At 50.3% G+C, this 22,768-nt stretch overlaps 1 long non-coding RNA gene across 1 annotated transcript in view; it reads right to left on the reverse strand.

Moving 5' to 3' along the window:
• LOC146813703 (uncharacterized) overlaps positions 1–10,865 on the reverse strand; it is a 70,312-nt gene extending 59,447 nt beyond the window's left edge. Inside the window, exons 1-2 of the long non-coding RNA XR_014962429.1 lie at positions 10,808–10,865; positions 2,356–2,497 (exon numbers count right to left, since the gene is read on the reverse strand). This is a non-coding gene — a long non-coding RNA (uncharacterized LOC146813703). The remainder of the gene's footprint in view (positions 1–2,355; positions 2,498–10,807) is intronic.
• Between the last annotated feature and the right edge of the window lie 11,903 nt (positions 10,866–22,768).

A 22,768-nucleotide genomic window follows, 5' to 3' on the forward strand; every position in this document is an offset into this window, starting at 1 on the left:
GATCTAAAGCGCTACATAGGTCTAATCGATTAACCAGTCGCCAACATGCTGTGCTTTTAATGAGAATGTGCCAAAAGTTTCCAGCTTCCGCCTCATGTCCTCATGAAAGCTCCAACGAAAGGACTCCCTGGATGGTGCAACGGACAAGAAGCAGCAGCTGCGATCAGAAATAAACACTGTGAACGTTGTCCAGTTTCACAGTAACATTTCCTTAATGCTCTTTAAGTCACAAAACAGTAATACTAAAAGCATCTCAAAATAAAGGAACACAAACATCGAGTTTGTGGAAAGAGAAAGCACATTGTAAGTCAAACGGGCGCAGCAAAGCATTAACACAACAACATGTTCTTTGATGTTTGATGTTCTTTGAACGAGAACATCAAAGGGGCGCCGCGAAAGTGATCGCAGGTAAAAGTGAAAGTGATCGCGGGCGCTTAATGAGCATGACGAGGTTTGCCAGCCTCTGCTCCTAAGCGCGCACCCGTGCACATGCACTGTAGCTCTAGGCTGGCCATGGAAGCATTTTTTGAGCCCTCCCAAAAAGTCTCGCCTGACCCAGCGCATGCGCTGGGTCAGACAAGACCTAAAAATGGCACCCTAAAACTGAGAAGTGGAAAGACAGAATTAATGCATCCCTGCTCGAGGGGAGCATTAAACAGAGGAAGTAAGCCTACGACAGCTGACCAATAAGATGCCTATGAGAGCGAAGCAGTGGGCGGCCTCTAGTCTAAGCCTCCTGTAAAAAAAAAGGTCATGACAATAGACAGCGCATACACTGCCTTAGGAAAGACTTAAAAAGGATTGGAGCGGGGAAGGCAGCAGGAAGATACAGACTGCAATAATCCAAAATTGATGTTATTTATTTTTTGTAAAACGCCACAATAGCAGAAACCCAACTTGTAGGCGATAGAGGGGTGAAAGAGACTACAGGAGATCAACGTTGGGATAGCATGGTGAGAGAAAATGTAGGAGTATAGCGACTATAATAATAGGAAGAAAATAATGAGACAGAAGGAGTTCGCAGACAGATATGTTGGAATGCGTGGACACAATGGCAATGAATGTCATGATATGTGCAGGCCCGACAATGACAATATCAGTAAATGCAATGTGAATGTATGCCACCGCTTGTACCCTCACAATGCCCGTCAAGGCAATGTCAATGTATACTGTAACTTGTGCCCGTACAGCAGTGCCAACATCAGCAAGAGTAATACCAATGTATGTAACAGTCCATGCTTGTACGATCATATTGTTGTTACTGGAAGGACCACTGTCAATGTACATTCAGACCAGAGCAAGCATAATCTTGGTAATGCCAGTACAAATGATATCAATGTACAAAATGACAACCGTATGAGTGATGAAGATAATGTCGAAAAGAACTATTCCAGTGGCTGCAATATTATATTTAGGAGTTAAGAAAAACTCGCACCCAGGGAAAACCCTGATGGGTTCCACAGATAGTAGCACAACAAACAAATCTGAGATAATTGGCTCCAATAAAACCCGTTTGGCCAAAGGCTCGCATTCCCCAGAAATTCCACAAAGTTAGATACCACATGTAGATAGGCACACTCAACCAATCAGAACACGACAGGCCCAGCACATGTACTGATTACGCGCTTCATATGCCAGATATCGGAACACATGCACACTGTGCCACACTAGCTCTCCCGAGGTTGAGAGTCATCTGTGTCTTTATCACATGTCTGTGTTTGATGATTTACAACCAAAGATGTTTTTATGGAATGTAGAAAACTGTTTAATTGTACCTCATGATCTGCATAAATTGATGGTCAAAAACCCTTGCACATCGAGAGATTCTGAGCAGACGCACTCTGGCCATGCTCTTCCAGCCGCAGAGTTTAATTAAACCAACCGTATCCTGTTTTTCCAAATGCCTCTTGTCTTTTCATTTATTTAAGGTAAATTCATATCCGAGCAACAGATGCAAGCATAAATAATACAACAGGTTAAAGAAAAACAGTACATAGTAAGCATTTCCAATGCCAGTCATTTAGGTTCATTTAAATAAGATTTTATCGAGCTTCAGTAACACACCCAGCACTGGCAGAAGCAGTGCACAGGTGGGTCCCCTACACACACAGAGCAGTTAAACACATTCAGGAGCTGTGCCAGCTTTCCTACTTTCCTACGGACACACACACACATACATGTTACAGCTTAGAGGGCAGCTGAGCCAGACCCTCTTGCCTTCGAGTATTGTTGAGTGTTCTTATTGGATGACAATGAACTTGTTAAACAATCATAAGGTTGCTGGGTGTCGGGCGAAATCACATGACAAAACAGCAAAAGAATTAAGGTTGTGCAACATCTGTGCAAATCACCAACCTGCCCTCTTGTGCAGTGCTCTGCCCCATCCTCTTCAGCTCACTTGGAATGTTGCCCAGCTGTCACTGCCACCTCTGGCCCAGTGTGGCAACATATGGAGAGCGCACCAGGAGCATTGTGCCCACTTCCACAGGGTTCTTGTCTGGACGGGTGAGACGGCAGAAGAATATATTGTTAGGTGAATCACTTCTTAGGTTGGATAAATAAGTAAGAAGGTAGATGGTGAATGAATGAATGAGTGAGTAGCTGACAAAGCAACAGAAAGAGGAGCCATGATTATTCCAATATAGCTCTTTTATTTTATAATCCAAAATGACTTCTTCAAAATGAATGGAATACAAAGTTTATACTTCCAATCTTCATCCAATGCTAAATCCTGTTCTTTCAAAGATTAACAGAGAAGCTCATGAATTCATTATTCTACAGCAAACATTTTGTGCCACTTTGTGCCAACACATGTTTTCCAATCTAAACACATTGCTTCATCAGGGCAAAAATGATTTCTTGCAGTGTTTTGATTGCTTCAATAACAATACTTTAAGCACATTGACTCCTAAGTTAGAACTATAAGTTGCAACGTCTAAACACATTTTCAGTATGGTCACTCAGCACCCAGTTGATATTGTATTGTAGATTGATAACAGTTACTACCGCCAACGAGGCGCTGAAGCCCTTTGTGAGTGGGTAGCATGCTACTCACTGGAGCCCCAGGGTAGTTTCTAATGTTAGTGGTAAGTATTGAAGTTAGTCATATAATAAGCAATATTATTATTGGTGGTGTCCCAATGTGTTGCATGCAGCTTCAAGTCTAGAGGAAAGTGTGTTGTTAATGGGTGTTATGCATCAGTTTGTTCTCCAAATCGTGGCTCTGGCACGTGTATTACGTTATCGTTTGGTTGTTCTAGTACGGGTGTCTCTGCACTCGTACAAAGAGGAATACGCCTCTCAGGATAGTTTTGGTGCACTTCCAATATGGTGCAAGGGGTGACTGCATTGCTGCCAGGCCGCCACAAGTGCACCAGCGCAGAGAGAGAGCTGAACAGTGCCATATCTTTGTAAGTATGGCGCAAGGCTGCCTGTGTTGGCACTAGGCCGCCACAAGTGCACCAGCGCAGAGAGAGAGCTGAACAGCACCATATCTTTGTAAGTATGGCGCAAGGCTGCCTGCGTTGGCACTAGGCCATCACAAGAGCACCAGCGCAGAGAGAGCTGAACAGCACCATATCTTTGTAAGTATGGCACAAGGCTGCCTGTGTTGGCACTAAGCCATCACAAGAGTACCAGCGCAGAGAGAGAGCTGAACAGCACCATATCTTTGTAAGTATGATGCAAGGATGCCTGTGTTGGTACTCGGCTGTCACAGGAGCACCAGCGCAGAGAGAGAGCTGAACAGCACCATATCTTTGTAAGTATGACGCAAGGATGCCTGCGTTGGCACTAGGCCATCACAAGAGCACCAGCGCAGAGAGAGAGCTGACCAGCACCATATCTTTGTAAGTATGACGCAAGGATGCCTGCGTTGGCACTAGGCCATCACAAGAGCACCAGCGCAGAGAGAGAGCTGACCAGCACCATATCTTTGTAAGTATGATGCAAGGATGCCTACGTTGGCACTAGGCCATCACAGGAGCACCAGTGCAGAGAGAGAGCTGAACAGCACCATATCTTTGTAAGTTTGGCGCAAGGATGCCTGTGTTGGCACTAGACCATCACAAGAGCACCAGCGCAGACAGAGAGCTGAACAGCACCATATCTTTGTAAGTATGACGCAAGGATGCCTGCGTTGGCACTAGGCCATCACAGGAGCACCAGCGCAGAGAGAGAGCTGAACAGCACCATATCTTTGTAAGTATGGCGCAAGGATGCCTGTGTTGGCACTAGACCATCACAAGAGCACCAGCGCAGAGAGAGAGCTGAACAGCACCATATCTTTGTAAGTATGGCGCAAGGATGCCTGCGTTGGCACTAGGCCATCACAAGAGCACCAGCGCAGAGAGAGAGCTGAACAGCACCATATCTTTGTAAGTATGGCGCAAGGATGCCTGTGTTGGCACTAGGCCATCACAGGAGCACCAGCGCAGAGAGAGAGCTGAACAGCACCATATCTTTGTAAGTATGACGCAAGGATGCCTGCGTTGGCACTAGACCATCACAAGAGCACCAGCGCAGAGAGAGAGAGAGCTGAACAGCACCATATCTTTGTAAGTATGATGCAAGGATGCCTGCGTTGGCACTAGGCCATCACAAGTGCACCAGCGCAGAGAGAGAGCTGAACAGCACCATATCTTTGTAAGTATGGCGCAAGGATGCCTGCGTTGGCACTAGGCCATCACAGGAGCACCAGCGCAGAGAGAGAGAGAGCTGAACAGCACCATATCTTTGTAAGTATGATGCAAGGATGCCTGCGTTGGCACTAGGCCATCACAAGTGCACCAGCGCAGAGAGAGAGCTGAACAGCACCATATCTTTGTAAGTATGGCGCAAGGATGCCTGCGTTGGCACTAGGCCATCACAAGAGAACCAGCGCAGAGAGAGAGCTGAACAGCACCATATCCTTGTAAGTATGGCACAAGGCTGCCTGTGTTGGCACTAGGCCATCACAAGAGCACCAGCGCAGAGAGAGAGCTGACCAGCACCATATCTTTGTAAGTATGGCGCAAGGATGCCTGCGTTGGCACTAGGCCATCACAATAGAACCAGCGCAGAGAGAGAGAGAGCTGAACAGCACCATATCTTTGTAAGTATGGCGCAAGGATGCCTGCGTTGGCACTAGGCCATCACAAGAGAACCAGCGCAGAGAGAGAGCTGAACAGCACCATATCTTTGTAAGTATGGCATAAGGCTGCCTGTGTTGGCACTAGGCCATCACAAGAGCACCAGCGCAGAGAGAGAGCTGACCAGCACCATATCTTTGTAAGTATGGCGCAAGGATGCCTGCGTTGGCACTAGGCCATCACAATAGAACCAGCGCAGAGAGAGAGAGAGCTGAACAGCACCATATCTTTGTAAGTATGGCGCAAGGATGCCTGCGTTGGCACTAGGCCATCACAAGAGCACCAGCGCAGAGAGAGAGCTGAACAGCACCATATCTTTGTAAGTATGATGCAAGGCTGCCTGTGTTGGCACTAGACCATCACAAGAGCACCAGCGCAGAGAGAGAGCTGAACAGCACCATATCTTTGTAAGTATGGCGCAAGGATGCCTGTGTTGGCACTAGACCATCACAAGAGCACCAGCGCAGAGAGAGAGCTGAACAGCACCATATCTTTGTAAGTATGGCGCAAGGCTGCCTGTGTTGGCACTAGGCCATCACAAGAGCACCAGCGCAGAGAGAGAGCTGAACAGCACCATATCTTTGTAAGTATGATGCAAGGATGCCTGCGTTGGCACTAGGCCATCACAGGAGCACCAGCGCAGAGAGACCACTGAACAGCGCCATATCTTTGTAAGTATGGCGCAAGTCTGCCTGTGTTGGCACTAGGCCATCACAACAGAACCAGCGCAGAGAGAGAGCTGAACAGCACCATATCTTTGTAAGTATGATGCAAGGCTGCCTGTGTTGGCACTAGACCATCACAAGAGCACCAGCGCAGAGAGAGAGCTGAACAGCACCATATCTTTGTAAGTATGGCGCAAGGATGCCTGCGTTGGCACTAGGCCATCACAGGAGCACCAGCGCAGAGAGAGAGCTGAACAGCACCATATCTTTGTAAGTATGATGCAAGGCTGCCTGTGTTGGCACTAGACCATCACAAGAGCACCAGCGCAGAGAGAGAGCTGAACAGCACCATATCTTTGTAAGTATGGCGCAAGGATGCCTGCGTTGGCACTAGGCCATCACAGGAGCACCAGCGCAGAGAGAGAGCTGAACAGCACCATATCTTTGTAAGTATGACGCAAGGATGCCTGCGTTGGCACTAGACCATCACAAGAGCACCAGCGCAGAGAGAGAGAGAGCTGAACAGCACCATATCTTTGTAAGTATGATGCAAGGATGCCTGCGTTGGCACTAGGCCATCACAAGTGCACCAGCGCAGAGAGAGAGCTGAACAGCACCATATCTTTGTAAGTATGGCACAAGGCTGCCTGTGTTGGCACTAGGCCATCACAAGAGCACCAGCGCAGAGAGAGAGCTGAACAGCACCATATCTTTGTAAGTATGGCGCAAGGATGCCTGCTTTGGCACTAGGCCATCACAATAGAACCAGCGCAGAGAGAGAGAGAGCTGACCAGCACCATATCTTTGTAAGTATGGCGCAAGGATGCCTGCGTTGGCACTAGGCCATCACAAGAGCACCAGCGCAGAGAGAGAGCTGAACAGCACCATATCTTTGTAAGTATGATGCAAGGCTGCCTGTGTTGGCACTAGACCATCACAAGAGCACCAGCGCAGAGAGAGAGCTGAACAGCACCATATCTTTGTAAGTATGGCGCAAGGATGCCTACGTTGGCACTAGACCATCACAAGAGCACCAGCGCAGAGAGAGCTGAACAGCACCATATCTTTGTAAATATGGCGCAAGGATGCCTGTGTTGGCACTAGACCATCACAAGAGCACCAGCGCAGAGAGAGAGCTGAACAGCACCATATCTTTGTAAGTATGGCGCAAGGCTGCCTGTGTTGGCACTAGGCCATCACAAGAGCACCAGCGCAAAGAGAGAGCTGAACAGCACCATATCTTTGTAAGTATGATGCAAGGATGCCTGCGTTGGCACTAGGCCATCACAGGAGCACCAGCGCAGAGAGACCACTGAACAGCGCCATATCTTTGTAAGTATGGCGCAAATCTGCCTGTGTTGGCACTAGGCCATCACAACAGAACCAGCGCAGAGAGAGAGCTGAACAGCACCATATCTTTGTAAGTATGGCGCAAGGATGCCTGCGTTGGCACTAGGCCATCACAAGTGCACCAGCGCAGAGAGAGAGCTGAACAGCACCATATCTTTGTAAGTATGGCGCAAGGATGCCTGCGTTGGCACTAGGCCATCACAGGAGCACCAGCGCAGAGAGAGAGCTGAACAGCACCATATCTTTGTAAGTATGACGCAAGGATGCCTGTGTTGGCACTAGGCCATCACAAGAGCACCAGCGCAGAGAGAGAGCTGAACAGCACCATATCTTTGTAAGTATGGCGCAAGGATGCCTGCGTTGGCACTAGGCCATCACAAGAGCACCAGCGCAGAGAGAGAGCTGAACAGCACCATATCTTTGTAAGTATGGCGCAAGGATGCCTGCGTTGGCACTAGGCCATCACAGGAGCACCAGCGCAGAGAGAGAGCTGAACAGCACCATATCTTTGTAAGTATGGCGCAAGTCTGCCTGCGTTGGCACTATGCCATCACAAGAGAACCAGCGCAGAGAGAGCTGAACAGCACCATATCTTTGTAAGTATGATGCAAGGAAGCCTGCGTTGGCACTAGGCCATCACAAGAGAACCAGCGCAGAGAGAGAGCTGAACAGCACCATATCTTTGTAAGTATGATGCAAGGCTGCCTGTGTTGGCACTAGGCCATCACAAGAGCACCAGCGCAGAGAGAGAGCTGACCAGCACCATATCTTTGTAAGTATGGCGCAAGGATGCCTGCGTTGGCACTAGGCCATCACAAGAGCACCAGCGCAGAGAGAGAGCTGAACAGCACCATATCTTTGTAAGTATGACGCAAGGCTGCCTGTGTTGGCACTAGGCCATCACAGGAGCACCAGCGCAGAGAGAGAGCTGAACAGCACCATATCTTTGTAAGTATGGCGCAAGGATGCCTACGTTGGCACTAGACCATCACAAGAGCACCAGCGCAGAGAGAGCAGAACAGCACCATATCTTTGTAAGTATGATGCAAGGATGCCTGCGTTGGCACTAGACCATCACAGGAGCACCAGCGCAGAGAGAGAGCTGAACAGCACCATATCTTTGTAAGTATGGCGCAAGGATGCCTGCGTTGGTGCAGTTCATATATGAACTTCTTGGTCGAGGAAAGGGAAATGATACAGTCATTTGTAATGAGCTGTGACTGTGGTGTGGATGTCTGGTTGGCTAGTGGCCAAGCGAGCCAGGATTGACCAATCCTGGTTATCGGGGCGGCCAGTGCAAAGCCATTAGCCGACCCGATTTATCGCCCTGAGCATGCATCTTGGCCTGGTAGGCTCTGAAGTCCAGACACCGGAGTTGTTTTATCAGTTGGGCCTGCTGATCTCTGGCCGCCTCGAGGGTCTGCCATGCAGTAGGGGTTCCACAAGCCTCCATCTCGGGGAAGGTTCAACATGAGGTGCGAATACCGAGGTACTCCGCCGATTCCCGCTTGACTCACTTGAGTCCATGCTGAGGCGAGGCAATTATTTCCAGGTGGCTTCACAGGTGTGGGGGGGGCAGAGACTCTTCCTACCCCAGGGCCTCACGCTTAGGTGCCCGGGTATCTGGCGGTCTACTGCCAGGAAACCCCGCCACGGAGGAGAGCCGGAGCCATGAGCAGTCCAGTATGAGGGCAGGTTCTTGTCACCCGTTATGTTGCCAGTAATGCAAGTGTTGAGGGGTTCAGTGAAGGGGAAGAGTGCAGGACCTCAAACAAATGCAATACAGGCCCACCCTTGATATGCAGACAATTGTAGTCACTGGGCCCTTACGGTGGGGCCCAGGCCCATCCGGTATTATGCAGAGTGAGCGGTGATTTGTCTCCCAAGGCCGGGCGGTGTGCGGCGCTGGTCGCCCGCTATGTCAGTTCGCCCCCTCGGCTATTCAAATCCCACAGCAGTGGGGGTCAGCATCCCATTCCGCAGTCCGAGGCGGGAGAAAGGGCCCCCCAATTCACTGACTTTGGGGAGGGGGCCTGATTTATGTTGTGTCAGCTCACCTCCTGACCGGCAGGCAGGCGTGGCCTCTGCTCTAATGGGGAGAGCAGGTCACGCGCCACCACCCGGATCGGGGGAGGTTGTGGGGTGACGTGCCCCAGCCTAGCAAAACTACTTGCCGCCATCCGGGGGAGCAGGCTGTGGTCCGGCTGCCCACTGTGTAGTGTCCATGCATGGACACGTTCTAGTGTTCTAACCTGCTGTACTACACTGTACACCCACCCACCACAGACGTCACTGTGTCAGGTGACGCTGTCAATAAAAGGGCCGAGCGCACGTGCTCGTGGCCATTCCCACTATCCCCAACTATGTGTGCAGCGTCATTCATTACCTAGCATGTGGGCCTAGGGCCCAACATTACACTGGCGACGAGGCGGGTACGTTACCCCGCGAGTGAAGCCCCCGCTCGGCGCACCATCGATAACAATGAGGGAGAGGACTGCCCGGTGAGCACACCCCCCCCGTGTGACGACGCGACGCGCCGAGAAGCCGGCAGGGCGCAGCATAGCCCGCAGCGTGACTGGTGGCGACCGGGAGCCCACCCCGCGCCTCAGGCACCGGCCGCCGTGACCCTGGTGGAGGGGAAGCGCCCCAAAGACACGCGGACCGATCGGAGCCCACCCGCATCGGCCGCGACGCCGCAAGTCTGCAGGCGGAGGCCGGGTGCCCACCCCGACCCTACCGCTGTGCCCGGAGGTGCCCGGAAGGAAAGGCACGCCGAGCGGAGCCCACCCGCATCGGCGGCGACCCCCGCAAAAGGTGTGGCCCACGCGGTGCCCACCCGCGTCACAAACAAAACAAAAGAAGGGTAGCCAAGCGGGTGCCCACCCCGCAGCAGAGGAGTGAAGACGAGTCCCGACTGAGGCGGAGCCCACCCGCGACTGGCCGTGGCCGTGTGGCACCTGCACCCCCTTCCCGCGCGGCCCGTAAGGTGAGGAGACCGGCTGCGGGAAGGGGCGGACTAAACTGAAAGTAGATGCGGAGCCCACCCGCTGGCCGAAGCTGAGGAGCCCCGCTCTCTTCTCCCCGCCCCAGAGTCAGCGGTGAGGCGGAGAAGGAAAGCAAAAGGAGCTGTTTCCGGGTGTGGGAAACGAAGCTGCGCACGAGGCACTAACCCCCACTCCATGTGAAAAGTGAGTGAGGCACTGGTAGCGGGAGCCCACCCCGCATACGAGAACACTGCCCTCCCTGCCGCGCGAAGATTGCTGGAAGCTGCCGCGAGCAGGGAGGGCGAAACGAAATGCAAAGAATGGCCGCCGCCGGCCATAGAAGTATGCCCCCACCTCGCGGGACCCCCAGCAGCGCCTACAGGAGCAGCAAGCGGCCAGCGCCGCCGAAAATAAACTGACAGCATGTGCGCGATGGCACTATGCCCCAAAAGTGGTGCCTCGCCCTCTGACCAGCCCAGACGCCTGTGCCCTCCATGTAGCTGACGAAATGAAGCGGAGCCTACCCGCAGTGAGGAGCACTTCCTTCCCCCCCCCCTCCAACGCGCACACACGCTGAGTAGTGCCCCAACCCCTACAGCTTAACATCAGGGCCTGTGCCCCCTTTGCCTCTCAATAAATAAATACAAAAGACAAAAAGGAAGGAGTAGAAAAGACTTACCTGCTGCCACGTGTCCTGGACTTCACTGGTCTGCCTGGCTCCTGCTCCCCTCCAGCTCTCCTACTCACGAGTGAAGCCGGGAGAAAAAGAAAACAAGGCATAGAGTTCTGGCAGCGGAGAAGGTTGCTGCTGAAGCCAAAGAAAATCAACAAGCATGCAGCAAGCCAAGGGAATCCAGCAGCCACAGGAGACCGACGGATCGCAGCGCAAGGAAGAAGAGGCAGCACGGCAAGTACCGCAAGGTCTGACGGATGCGCGATGGTGAGCGCACGGGAATGCGACGGAGGCGCACAGGAATGTGCCAGAAGCACAGGAATGCGACAAGTGCAAGGGCGAAGAGACAGTGTGTCACAGGGATGCAGCGCCATCCCGCAGCGACAAGGAGGAAGAAAAGGAAATGGTGTCAAGCCACATCCACCCCAGCGAGGACTGCGCTGTCGCCGCATCAAGTGGAGCGAACCCTCGAGAGAACAAACGGACTCAGCGCAGTTGTACCCCGGACGCGGAAGGTACACTGCAGCGCCTACAGGAGAGGAACCCACTGAAGAGGATGGGCGCAGCAAGTATCCGACACTGGCGGCCAAGGATGCAGAGCAACACCCAGTGGCGCCAAGAAGCCACCACATCAAGTGATCATGGTACAAGGAGCAACGCTACACTGAAGATGTACCACGACGGTACGAAGAGTAGCACGCACCAGCGCCTGACAAGGCAGCGGACAAAGGTAGTCACACGACGCGACACACCTCGTGAAGCCGACCAGCCAAACGGTCGCACCACAAAGGCCCAGCCGACCTACCAAACGGTCGCACCACAAAGGTCAAGCCGACCAGCCAAATGGTCGCACCACAAAGGCCAAGCCGACCTGCCAAACGGTCGCACCACAACGGTCAAGCCGACCAGCCAAATGGTCGCACCACAACGGTCAAGCCGACCAGCCAAATGGTCGCACCACAGAAGCCGACTCGCCAGGAGTTGCAAAAGGAGGTGACCGACGCACGGGTCAGTGAAGCTACAAAGCAAGAGGTCTGACGACAAGACCGAAGATATGCTGCCAGTGATCGGCAGCGCGGACCGTCAAGTGGTCCAAGAAGCTCAAGAAGAACCGAAGTAACTGGTGAAAAGGAGAAGAACGAAGCGGACCATGAGTATGGCCCCACGAACTTCAACCAAAGTAACTGGTGAAAAGGAGAAGATGAAGAGAAGGTCACGACCCTAACTCGGAATGCTGAGGAAGATGAAGAGAGTGTCCTCGGACGAGGACAAGACCAGGGGGAACACGTGCAGAGTGCGCGCGCTGCATGGAGAAGCCTGGCCAGACCAAGAGGAGAACAGAAGTGGTCCAGAGTGGGTCGTGAAGGGAAGAAGATATCTGAGTGGCACGTTTGCCACTACACGAAAAGAAGGAAGATGACATCGGAGTGGCACGTCTGCCACTAAAAGAAAAAGGGGAAAGAAAGAGATCTGAGTGGCATGGTTGCCACTGCAAGAAGAAGGAGAAGTCAGAGTGACGTGACATCCTCACGGAGAAAGAAATAGAGGAAAGAGAGAAGAGTGTGGCAAGACTACTCACACCTCAAAGACAAGGAAGGTGACAAGCGTCAGAACACGGTGCGCAAGTCCTGAAGAACACCCGTGGCACGGAGAAAAGACCATCTGTTTGATGATGCTTTCAGCGCACCTGGGATCTGCAGAGGTGAGCAGGCCGGACTATTCGAAACACCCACCTTTGGGGTCACACGGACACTGGACAACGCCAGCCGTGGTGACCCAGGGGCAGAGGCCTCAGGGATGCCAGTGAGAGAGCGTCCCCGCGACGAGAGATGGTCATCAGCCGCCCTCCAGCAAAGGTCCCAGGAGGATGAAGACATTGTGTGCAAAGACAGGAGCCAACAGCTACCCTCCAGGCACGACTGCAGAACCCGAGGTGAGACTTGTCGTCTCCTCTGCACCCACACGGATCGGCGTGCGAGTAACGCGGCACAGTACACCCAGCTCAGGACAAGTCAGAGGGCCTCAGGGATATCCCGTGGCAGGGGAACACCTGCGAGAGAGGCATCATGGTGAGAGGGGTGTCTTGCAACCAATCCGTCTTTTGCAAAACAAGAACACACGCCACAGATAAAGGAAAGGACTGGACGAAAAGATGAACGGCAACATCTAGCGGTGAACCACAAGAACTCTACTGCGTTTGTCGCCAAGAAAGTAAAGCTAAGAAAAGACTGTGAGAACAACTTCAAGGCAGAGCCGTCAAACAGACTAGATCCATCGAGCACCCCCGACTGGTGCCACAGTGAACTGGTGATCGTCTGCGACAGGAAGAGCATCGTCCGCGACAGGAAGAACATCCTCTGCGACTCCAAGCAGCTGAAGCGTGAGCGATTCTGCAGAAGTTTGGTCACTGTATTACAACTGTGTATATCTTTCTTTCTCCCCCAGGTTGAACGTTGACGTTGGGTTTTGTTATTAAAAATTGGGAGGGATGTAGTGTCCATGCATGGACACGTTCTAGTGTTCTAACCTGCTGTACTACACTGTACACCCACCCACCACAGACGTCACTGTGTCAGGTGACGCTGTCAATAAAAGGGCCGAGCGCACGTGCTCGTGGCCATTCCCACTATCCCCAACTATGTGTGCAGCGTCATTCATTACCTAGCATGTGGGCCTAGGGCCCAACATTACACACTGTACCGCTGCGGCACCTGCCCTGGCCTGTCACTTGGTCATCCCAGCGGCAGGCAATAAAGGCAAGGGCTCTGGTCTTTGGGGCGAAGAAACAGAATTATTTGTGTCACATGTAAAAATAGAACATATTTATTTAAATAATTAGATGTTTATACCAGAGGTTTATATTATTTACCCTATAAGCATGTGTTCGTTGCATGAAGTGCTGTAGATTCACATGCTCTGGACACTCCTGCCATCTAGTGTTCGCTCGGATGATTGCAACTTTCGAGTCAGGAGGTCTTGGTGGTCCCTCTGCTGCTCGTTGATGCACATGGGCCCCAACTCCAGGGTTAGAATTTTATTTTTTGCCCCATAGCAGAGAACAGGTATGGACTACAGAGTAGGAAAAGAATAGTGTCAGTGCTTGTAGAAATAGAATAACATGAAAGGGAAAGATATCTGTGACAAACACTGGCTTGTACGGAGGAGGGTGGAAGCATGTGAATCTAAAGCACTACATGTGCAGCGTAAGTAGCATAATTAATCCTTTTCGCAGCATGTGTGGCCGTAGATACACATTCTCTGCATTTGACTCTAAAGCATGGCTCCTTTAAGCAGTGGCTAGCTAGTGGCTGGTGCGGAGTTCTGAAACAGCGTCCCGAGGACAGTTTAACCAACTCTGCCTTGGAAGAATGTCCACACATGTGAAACACATGACAGCTTTACAAATATCCGCAATTGGTATGTTCCCCGGAACAGTCATTACAGGTCCCTATTTGTGGGTGGAGTGTGTCCTGGGGTGGGAATGTAGGGCTCTTTTAGCTTTAGAGTTTAGAGTAACAGGTTTGGATGCATTTAACAATCTACCCATCAATCCCTGCCTTGGAAGTTGCATGATTTTATGAGGCTGTGAAAAAGCTCCAAATAGGTGTTTTGTTTTGCAGAAAGATTTGGTCTTATCCATATAATGCATAAGAACACGCTTGACATCAAGTGTGTGGAGCGCTCTTTCAGGTACTGAGTTGGGTTGTGGAAAAAAGACTGGGAGCTCGGTTGTTTGCTTATGGCGGAATGGGGAGACCAGCTTAGGAAGAATTTAGGACCAGAAAAAAGAAAAGTCCCTGCAATGTGAGGACCTGCAGTACGTTGATACGCCTAAAAGATGTAGTGGCTACGAGAAAGGCAGCATTCTAAGAAAGTACTTTCCCAGGGCATGAATTCAATGGCGGAGGCCTCATAAGTTTGGGCAAGGACAATATTGAAGCTTCAGACTGGGCCTGGAAGTCCCCTTGGTGGAATGAGATGTTCAAGACCCTCCATAAAGGCTTTCATTACAGGAACTTTGAAGAGCTAAGAGTGTTTCTTGTTCTGCATACATGCAGTGATGGTGGCTAGGTATAGTCGAATTGATGTGTAGGCTAACCCTGACTTTTGTAAGTGTAGGAAGTGACAAATATTTTCTTGTACCATAGACATAAGAGTGTTCATGTGGCTTGCAGTACAATAGTGGTCACACTCTTCCACCTAGCAGCATAACAGATGCGTCTATTGGGCCTATGGGCTTCTCGGAGTATGTCCGTGCAGTCTTGAGGTAGACCAAGGTAACCAAACTTTAGGACCTCAGGAGCCAAATCGCCAGGTTAAGCTGTATAGAGTCTGACAGTCTAACTTTCCTAGGGCTTTGTATGAGAGGGTATGGTCTGTTAGGGAGCTTCTCATGGAAATTAAATACTAGCATTTGTAAAGTGCACAGCTACCTCCGGAGAGGTGTCCCGACGCTGGGGGCCATCGGGAAGATTAAGCAAGCTATTGCCCAAAGTCACATGGTACTGGGCTTACCTGCCGCCGGCGATCGAACTGTGAACCCTGTGGTCCGGAGTCAGGCACCCTGGCCGCTGCGCCACACCTCTTCCATGGGGGCAATGGACATTTCTAGAAGGGTTAAGGGCAATGTTCCCTCTAACTTCTTTCCTCTGTGTGCGGCAGTGTAAGGTCTCTGTGCGCTGCTGCCAAGGCTATGTGCGCCAGGAACCAGACCACGCGTGTGGGTGCAGCGACAAATATCAGTGCATATATCACTCCAAACTTTTGCTTAAAAAAGTGAAAAGACGGTGCATTTCCACACATATAGCGTCTCAAGGCAGGTTTTCAAATTAGATACACACACCATGACATGAATTGGTTACACAGGCAAGTACACTGCGGGTTCAGAAAAGCACTGGACTCCAACAGTGGTATCATAATAAGATTTCACTAAAGATTCTCAACTGGAGCTCTGTTCATAGGGTGGGGAAATGTTGGGAGCCTATACAAGATTGCATACCTGGGGATACATGCAGGGGGGCACATGTTATGCACCCCCAATTCCTGCAGGGCATGGACTTGGCAGTCCCTGCCCTGCAGGGATTTGCCCTGGCATTCCGATTGAGGTGCCTTTTTTATAGGCACCACTGTGAGACAGCCTGCCAGTGACGAAAAAAGTCAAAATCTGGCAGGCGGTGCTCACACGGGTTTGGTGGTGCGAGAGCAGGGCGGTCCCACACAGCCAAACACATAATAAGGCCCTAACTCAACATAGTAATCATCGCATTTGTAGCAAGACCAGCAAACCTGCCGGCAGCAAGAACTACCAGTAGTCCTTGGATAGCTGACAGAGCAGCAGGAACACAGAATGCATTGCAGCAGCAGTGGGATGCGCACTTGCGCAGGACAGGGCAAAAAGACACCAGGCATCTGGCAACAGAGGCTCTGCATGGAAAGGATGATTGGAAGCTGGTTAATGCATCAGGTGCGGAGGAATATTACCTAAGCATGTTTTGTTTATATTTCTATCGTACAATCTAGTGAAATTTCTTAGAAGTAACAGTCAGACCATTGATCATACTTGCACACCTTCTGAAAAAAAACAGTGGCGTATCGGTTAGTTCACAAAATTATGTATAGATAGTAATATAGTGCGAAGGTAGCTGGAGAGCAAATTCTCTGAACCCTCAAAGCCAAAACATTTCCATGTCAAATTTCTTTGAGTAACTCTAAATCCAGCAAATTCATGGGTTTCTTGTACTGGTCACTCGTGTTTTTTACCCATGATGCACTTGGAGGATCGCCAGTACCTTCAATACCTTTTGCTAATAGGGCGTGGCAGCGGGGCAAGTTGTGTGAGCATTCATGTTAATCGCAGTGCAATTGTCACAGGCTGAAATTAACACAAATACTTTCTCAGAGGCACACAATCTGCCCTGCACAGGGCCACCCTTAGAGCTGGTGGCGCCCTGCACGACAATGTTTGTTGGTGCCCCCCCAAAGACCACCTCCACCATGTATTCCCTCAATACAACCCTTTAACGGTGCCCTCAAGCCTCCATTGCCACTCTCTCGGAGATGCATTTGGTTCGTTTTATAGCACACCTCATACAAGTGTAGGGTGTCAGAGCACGTTACATTTCACCCACAATAAACAGAGACAATCAATCATAGGTATGTAAATCGGTGTATAAGAAATATTCATTGAGACACAAGACAGCAAAGTGTAGGAGTGACATGTCATCCATACTGGTAGGCAGTGTACTTTAAGAGTGCACTGTCTAGAGAAACACAAACTCTGAATTTAAAGTGCAACACCATGGCTGGGGGTTCTCTTTAATAAGAATTGCTTCGTACCCAAATGATCCCTTTTTAGGATAATGAATGGCTAGGGAAAAATCATAATGCTCTAATCTATACCTTGCAGTATGCATGAAGTTCTTTGATGGCACTGGCAGTTAAAAGTTTACTGTTCTACATTAGGATTTTAACTTATAAACTGCAAGTAACAAAATGACCTCTCTGACGAAAGTAGTAACACGCTCACCTATTTTCATTCTATTCACTTTGTGAACTGCATGGTGCACGTTCTTTGCAGCAGGCATATTAACCCTCTGCGCTACCTTAAAACTTTCACTAGAGAAAACTCTGAGAGTTATCTTGATATATTTATTATTGCACGAAAATTGCTGGAGGCAAGGAACGTCACAGCAGGTGCTTTTAAAACAACAATCTACCTGCAAACATGGCATCCCCACCTGAAGTCAGCACCCGGTACAGTGGCACACCACACTAGAGCCGGCCCTGGCCCCGCAGCTGAGCCCTATTAACCAAAGAAATGCAGCAAGTCTACCAGGGACATCTTAAGGATTTTGGGGGCCCTGGGCCTAACCTATTTTGGGGTCCCTGTTCGGAGCAGGTTTGAATTTATGATTTCATTACAGCTCTTTCATGCCCTCTTAGGTCAGGTCACTGACAGTATGCAGGGGCAACTGTCCGAATTCTAAATGTGTTAACATCTAATGTTCAGGGATAGTGATGTGTGTTATCACCACTGTATTGTATTCTATTATATTGTATTGTAATTGCATTTAAATAGCGCATACTACCCCTGACAAGGACTCAAAGTGCTTTTTTGGCAAGTAGCACGCTACTCCGGAACCCATAAAGGATTAGTGGTGAATTAGTATGATGAAATCTGAAAGTAATTTGAGTGCTGGCCTTAAAAATTACACGGTCTCAGATAGGAAGCTTGTGCAGTTAGTTCCTTGACCATTATTTTACCCTCAAAAAGGGAATTTGGCACAGTAATTCAGGTCAGAATGTTTCTTTGGGAGTGAGGTCACGGCTGATATGCAAATTGCTCTTTACGTGCACAGATGAGCTAAACAGCCTTGTAACGAAAAGCTAATTGGAGGGTATAAAGTGTTGATTATTGTATTACATCCATCACTCTGCTTTTCTCAGCCAATCTCCATAAATATGAAAAATAGGACAACTCTCTCCAATATGTGAAACAAACAGGAATGACTATGGAAGGGCCAGGCCAGCCAGCCACTCACTGGTCACCACTAGATTTCATTTCATGAGAGAATTAACCTGAAGCCGCGAGTCAAGATATTCGGAGCCCCTCTAACTTACTACCAGCAACTTCCATACTACCCTCTGTCAGCAAGACGAAATCTCCATTCATGAACCGATCAGACAACCCTGATCACCTACAGCAGGTTACATTCAGGATGGAAGAAGCCACAGAATCTACGCAGACCGCACCACTGCCAAAGAACAATGGGCCTCGTGCAATTTCCCGACGCATCTATCACACTCCATAACTCTCCACTCACTGGCTTGTGAAAATCATGGATTGCTCAGTACCTACCCAATCATAGGTTTTAGGAACCACAGTGTGGCCGTAGCTCTGGAATAGGCTTGTCGTCATGGAATTCCTTTACGCCGGGTTCAGGCATGTCCCATCCACAGGAGTGGGAGGTGTAGTTCGTTCAGGGATATAACACAACAGTGTTGTGAAAAGTATGGTGAAGGGAGAGCTAAAGCAATTTTAGTTTGATGATGGCTACTTTTAGGTAAGCATATCAAATATGTCAACTCATTTAGGAAGGAGCAATCATAGCACAAGGTAAGGCTGCTGCCTTAAGAGGACAGCACTAGGTGAGTGAAATCACCAGATCTGAAAACGGCTATCTCGTCTTGATGTCACCACTCCGTGGTGTCACATAACAAGAAAAGACCTGAAAATGGCTATTTCATCTCACCGTAGATGTCAGCACTAGATGGTGTCAAATTAGGCCAGAAAACAGCTCCTTCATCTCAACCTAAGATTTTAATATTAAGTGGGGCCAAATTACAGGCAAGGGCATGAACATGTCTATCTCATCTGATCATAGCATACAATGCCAGCACTAACTGGTGTCAGATCACAGATTGTAACACATCAGCAGTTCACTAATATTACTGCGGATAATATCTGTGGCGCACTCTCATTTCTCATATGTTTGGTCACAATCTGTTTAGTAATTATTCAAGGTCATCGCGGCAAGATTATCAGCAGGCCCCCCTGAAAGGCCAGGGTCCTGGGCCAGAGCCCACTGTGGGCATGCCTTAAAACGTCTCCGAAGTCTACAAGCATGATGTGTGCTTGGTTTTTGCAGCGCACACGGGCGATGTGATTACTTTAAAAGAGGCATACAATCGGCCCCATAGCCGTGCCTTTTTAAACAAAAGAAATGCAACAGGAGCCACTCACTGACGAGCTTTGGGCGGGCTCTACCTCAGCCTTTCGTGCTGCACGCATTTTAAAAGCGGCAGCGCGAACGATCCTCAGCTGCATGTGCGCGCTGCGCATTTTACACTGCGCGCTCCGGGAGACATAGGCTCGCGTACCTTACAGGGAACAGTGGTTGAGCGCCATGGTTGGGGCCACCAAGACGAGGGTGAGGGATATTTGCCTCAGGTTCATGACCACGTACAGATCTGTGGCAGAGGAGCAAAGGTGTATGCCAAGATCCATAGAGGGTGTGGAAACCTGGCAGCAAAGTTTGGATATTTTCTTATGTGGCAAAAAGGTCTATGTTTGGAGTGCCCCATCTCTGAAAGTAAAGCAAGGGAGCAGGACTTGGGAGTGAAGTTCCCATTTGTGGACTTGGTGCTGGACCTGCTGAGGTGGTGTGCAAAGTTATTGTTCACTCCTGGAAAAAAAACTTTGCTAGGAGACGAACTTGAGGATGGATGGATCAGCACCAAATTTGTGGTACAAAGGCCAACATCTGAGTGAAGTGAGTGCCTCCTTGTTTTTGAAGATGGAACATGGTGGTCATGTCTGTGTGCTCAAGAACAACCTGGCCTTGAATCTGTTGAAGAAAGCGTTGAGGGCTAGGTGAATGGCTAACTGTTCCAAGTGATTGATGTGGAGGCCTCTCTGACGAGGTGGCCACAGACCCTGGTGTGTGATGTTGTTGAGGTGTGCTCCCCAGCCAACTAGAGATGCGTTCATGGTGATGGTTAGCTGGGGATATCGGTCTACGAAGAGTCTGCCCCACAAGAGATCGCTGCTGTTTCACATCTGCAGAGAGCAATAGGTGCTGGCCCTTTATCAAGACTAGTTCCTCCTTCTGACCCTCCGCTTGTGACCACTGGTTTAAATGGCACTCCTGAAGGGGGTGCAAATAGCATCTGGTGTGGGGCACTATGGCTATGCATGAGGCCGTCAGTCCAAGAAGGCACATTACTGTGCGAACTAGAAGTGGATGGAGCGGCTGGAAACGAAGTAGAAGGTGTTGGAATACCTGTATCCTTTGTACAACAGGAAAACTTTGCCCGCAAATGTATTTAGGACTGACCCTAGGAAGGGTTGGACTCGGGGCTGTGAACTCTAGGCGGTAAATTGCAGCCCGGTTTTGGGCTAGACATGCCTGTCTGTCTGCGCTCTTGATTAGGCAGTCGTCTAGGTAGAGGAAGACGTGAGTTCCTCCCCTCCCGAACTGAGCAGCTATCACCACTAAACACTGGAGGACATATGTAGCAAATATTCATGCAACACACTGCAGCAAGCCACCGCGCTGCGTGAAAGGGAGAGGGCAGGATCCACCGTATTTAACCTTATACGGTGCATTGCTGCTCTCTGCCTGCATGGGGCACACAAACGACTGCTTAACGCTAACGCAGGCACCCTTGCACCATGGTGCAAAGTGCCTGTGTTGTAGGCAGGATTTGCAGGAGGGGTCACCTCCCTGCACAAGAACAATCCTCAGACACATGGTGTTTTCATGGCGCTGGCTCCATGGCTCCGTTGAGTAGCAGCACCTGCGCCTCCTCTTGCAGTAATGTCAGGTGTTCTGTGCTGAAGGTATGAGTGTGGTGGGATGTTTGGTGGGGTTGAGATGAGCTTGAGGCAGTAGCCATGTTCAATGATGGGTAGAACCCATCTGTTGAGATTTCCTCCCAATGGGGAAGAAATCCCAGAAGCCTCTCCTGGCAGGTGCAGTCCCATCAGGGGGATGCAAGGCGAGTCATGTCTTGGCGATACAGGCTTCCTTACCGGAAGTGCCTCTACCTTTGGAGCTATTCCACCTAAATAAGCCCTGTGTGAAACCTCTGCCACCCAACATGATAACATTGACGCTGCCAATGGTAGGACTGGGCTGGCTCTGGGGAAGTGGCTTCAGTCCGCTCGTACCTGCCACATCTGAAAGGAGCCCCTGCCAAAAGAAACCTGGAGGGCACCCATCGACCTGGCATTTCTGTGTCCCCCTTGATTTTTTTCAAGCATTGTGTCAAACTGTGGTTCTAACAGCTGCTCCCCATCGAACGGCAGGTTAACTTCAACAGCAGAAACACAGAGCCAGGAGTGGCGTCAGAGGAAGACTGAGGTGTACACCCTTCTGCTGCTGTATCTGCTGAATCCAAGGCACACTTGATCCCCTCCATCTCCTCCCAGTGGCTCTATCATAGAGAGGAAGCTTGGCGATGCACCAGTGCGTGGCCACACCCATCCCTACTCTCGTTTCTGCAGCATCAATTCGTTTGCTCTCCTAGTCCGGAGACCGAGCATCGCCCATGGCCTGGGCTGCTGCCATCTTCCTGGCAGTGGGGACAACAGAGGGTCTGGTGGGACATGACCCCTGATATAGAGTGGGTCAGAGGCTATTTCTTTGTGATACGTGGTGTTACCACCTAGGATTTAACCGGGTCCTTAAAGATCTCAGCAGCAGATTGGATCATCCCCTTGAGCATAGGGAGCTATTTGACAGAATGATCTGTTTTGGAGAGCGTCTCAACCAAAAAGCTTGTCACACCTTATAGTAGGCAGCTGCGTGCTAAATAGCGCTGTGGTGTCATCTGGCGGGGAGTCCCTGACTGGGAGGCATGTTAGAGATCTTTGCCATTCTGGGATCCACACCATAGTCCTCCCAAGGATTGTCCAAGGGACCAGTGTAGACTCGGCAAAGTCCTCAGCTAGGGAGCAGGTGCTAGGACTGCCTGTGCTGGAGTAAGACTCCCGTGACCCGAGGGGAGGTCATGGAAGGTGGGGGAGGAGGTGGTAATGCAGGAGAAGGAGGCTGTCCTAGAGGAGGAGGAGTAGCAGGAAAGCTTTGCCCTTATAGATCTTGGAAGGCAAAAGAGGCACAGATGGTTCTGTGGCAAGACGTCTTCTGAAAAGAGTCTTGGGTGTCGATAGTAGTCATGTGGCACATGGTTTCAAACTGAGGACTGGGGTCGACCAAGGAGGATGGAGCATCCTCGGATGTCTCTTCTTCCAGGAACTCTTCCTCCTCTGGCTCCGAGACGTCCGAGTCAATGGTCTCGGGACTGGGCTGGTGTGCAGCAAGGTCAATTGACTCGTACGATTCCTCCTCTTCGGTGCCGAACGAATCAGTCTTGCCAAAGATGTCCAGTGTTTCTGAAGAGAACTTGGAGCCACATGTACGAAGCATTTAACTGCTCGCAAACGGCCCATCGGGTCGTTTGCGA

The sequence above is a fragment of the Triturus cristatus genome, chromosome 6 (assembly GCF_964204655.1).
Source record: "Triturus cristatus chromosome 6, aTriCri1.1, whole genome shotgun sequence".
Classification (NCBI taxonomy): domain Eukaryota; kingdom Metazoa; phylum Chordata; class Amphibia; order Caudata; family Salamandridae; genus Triturus; species Triturus cristatus.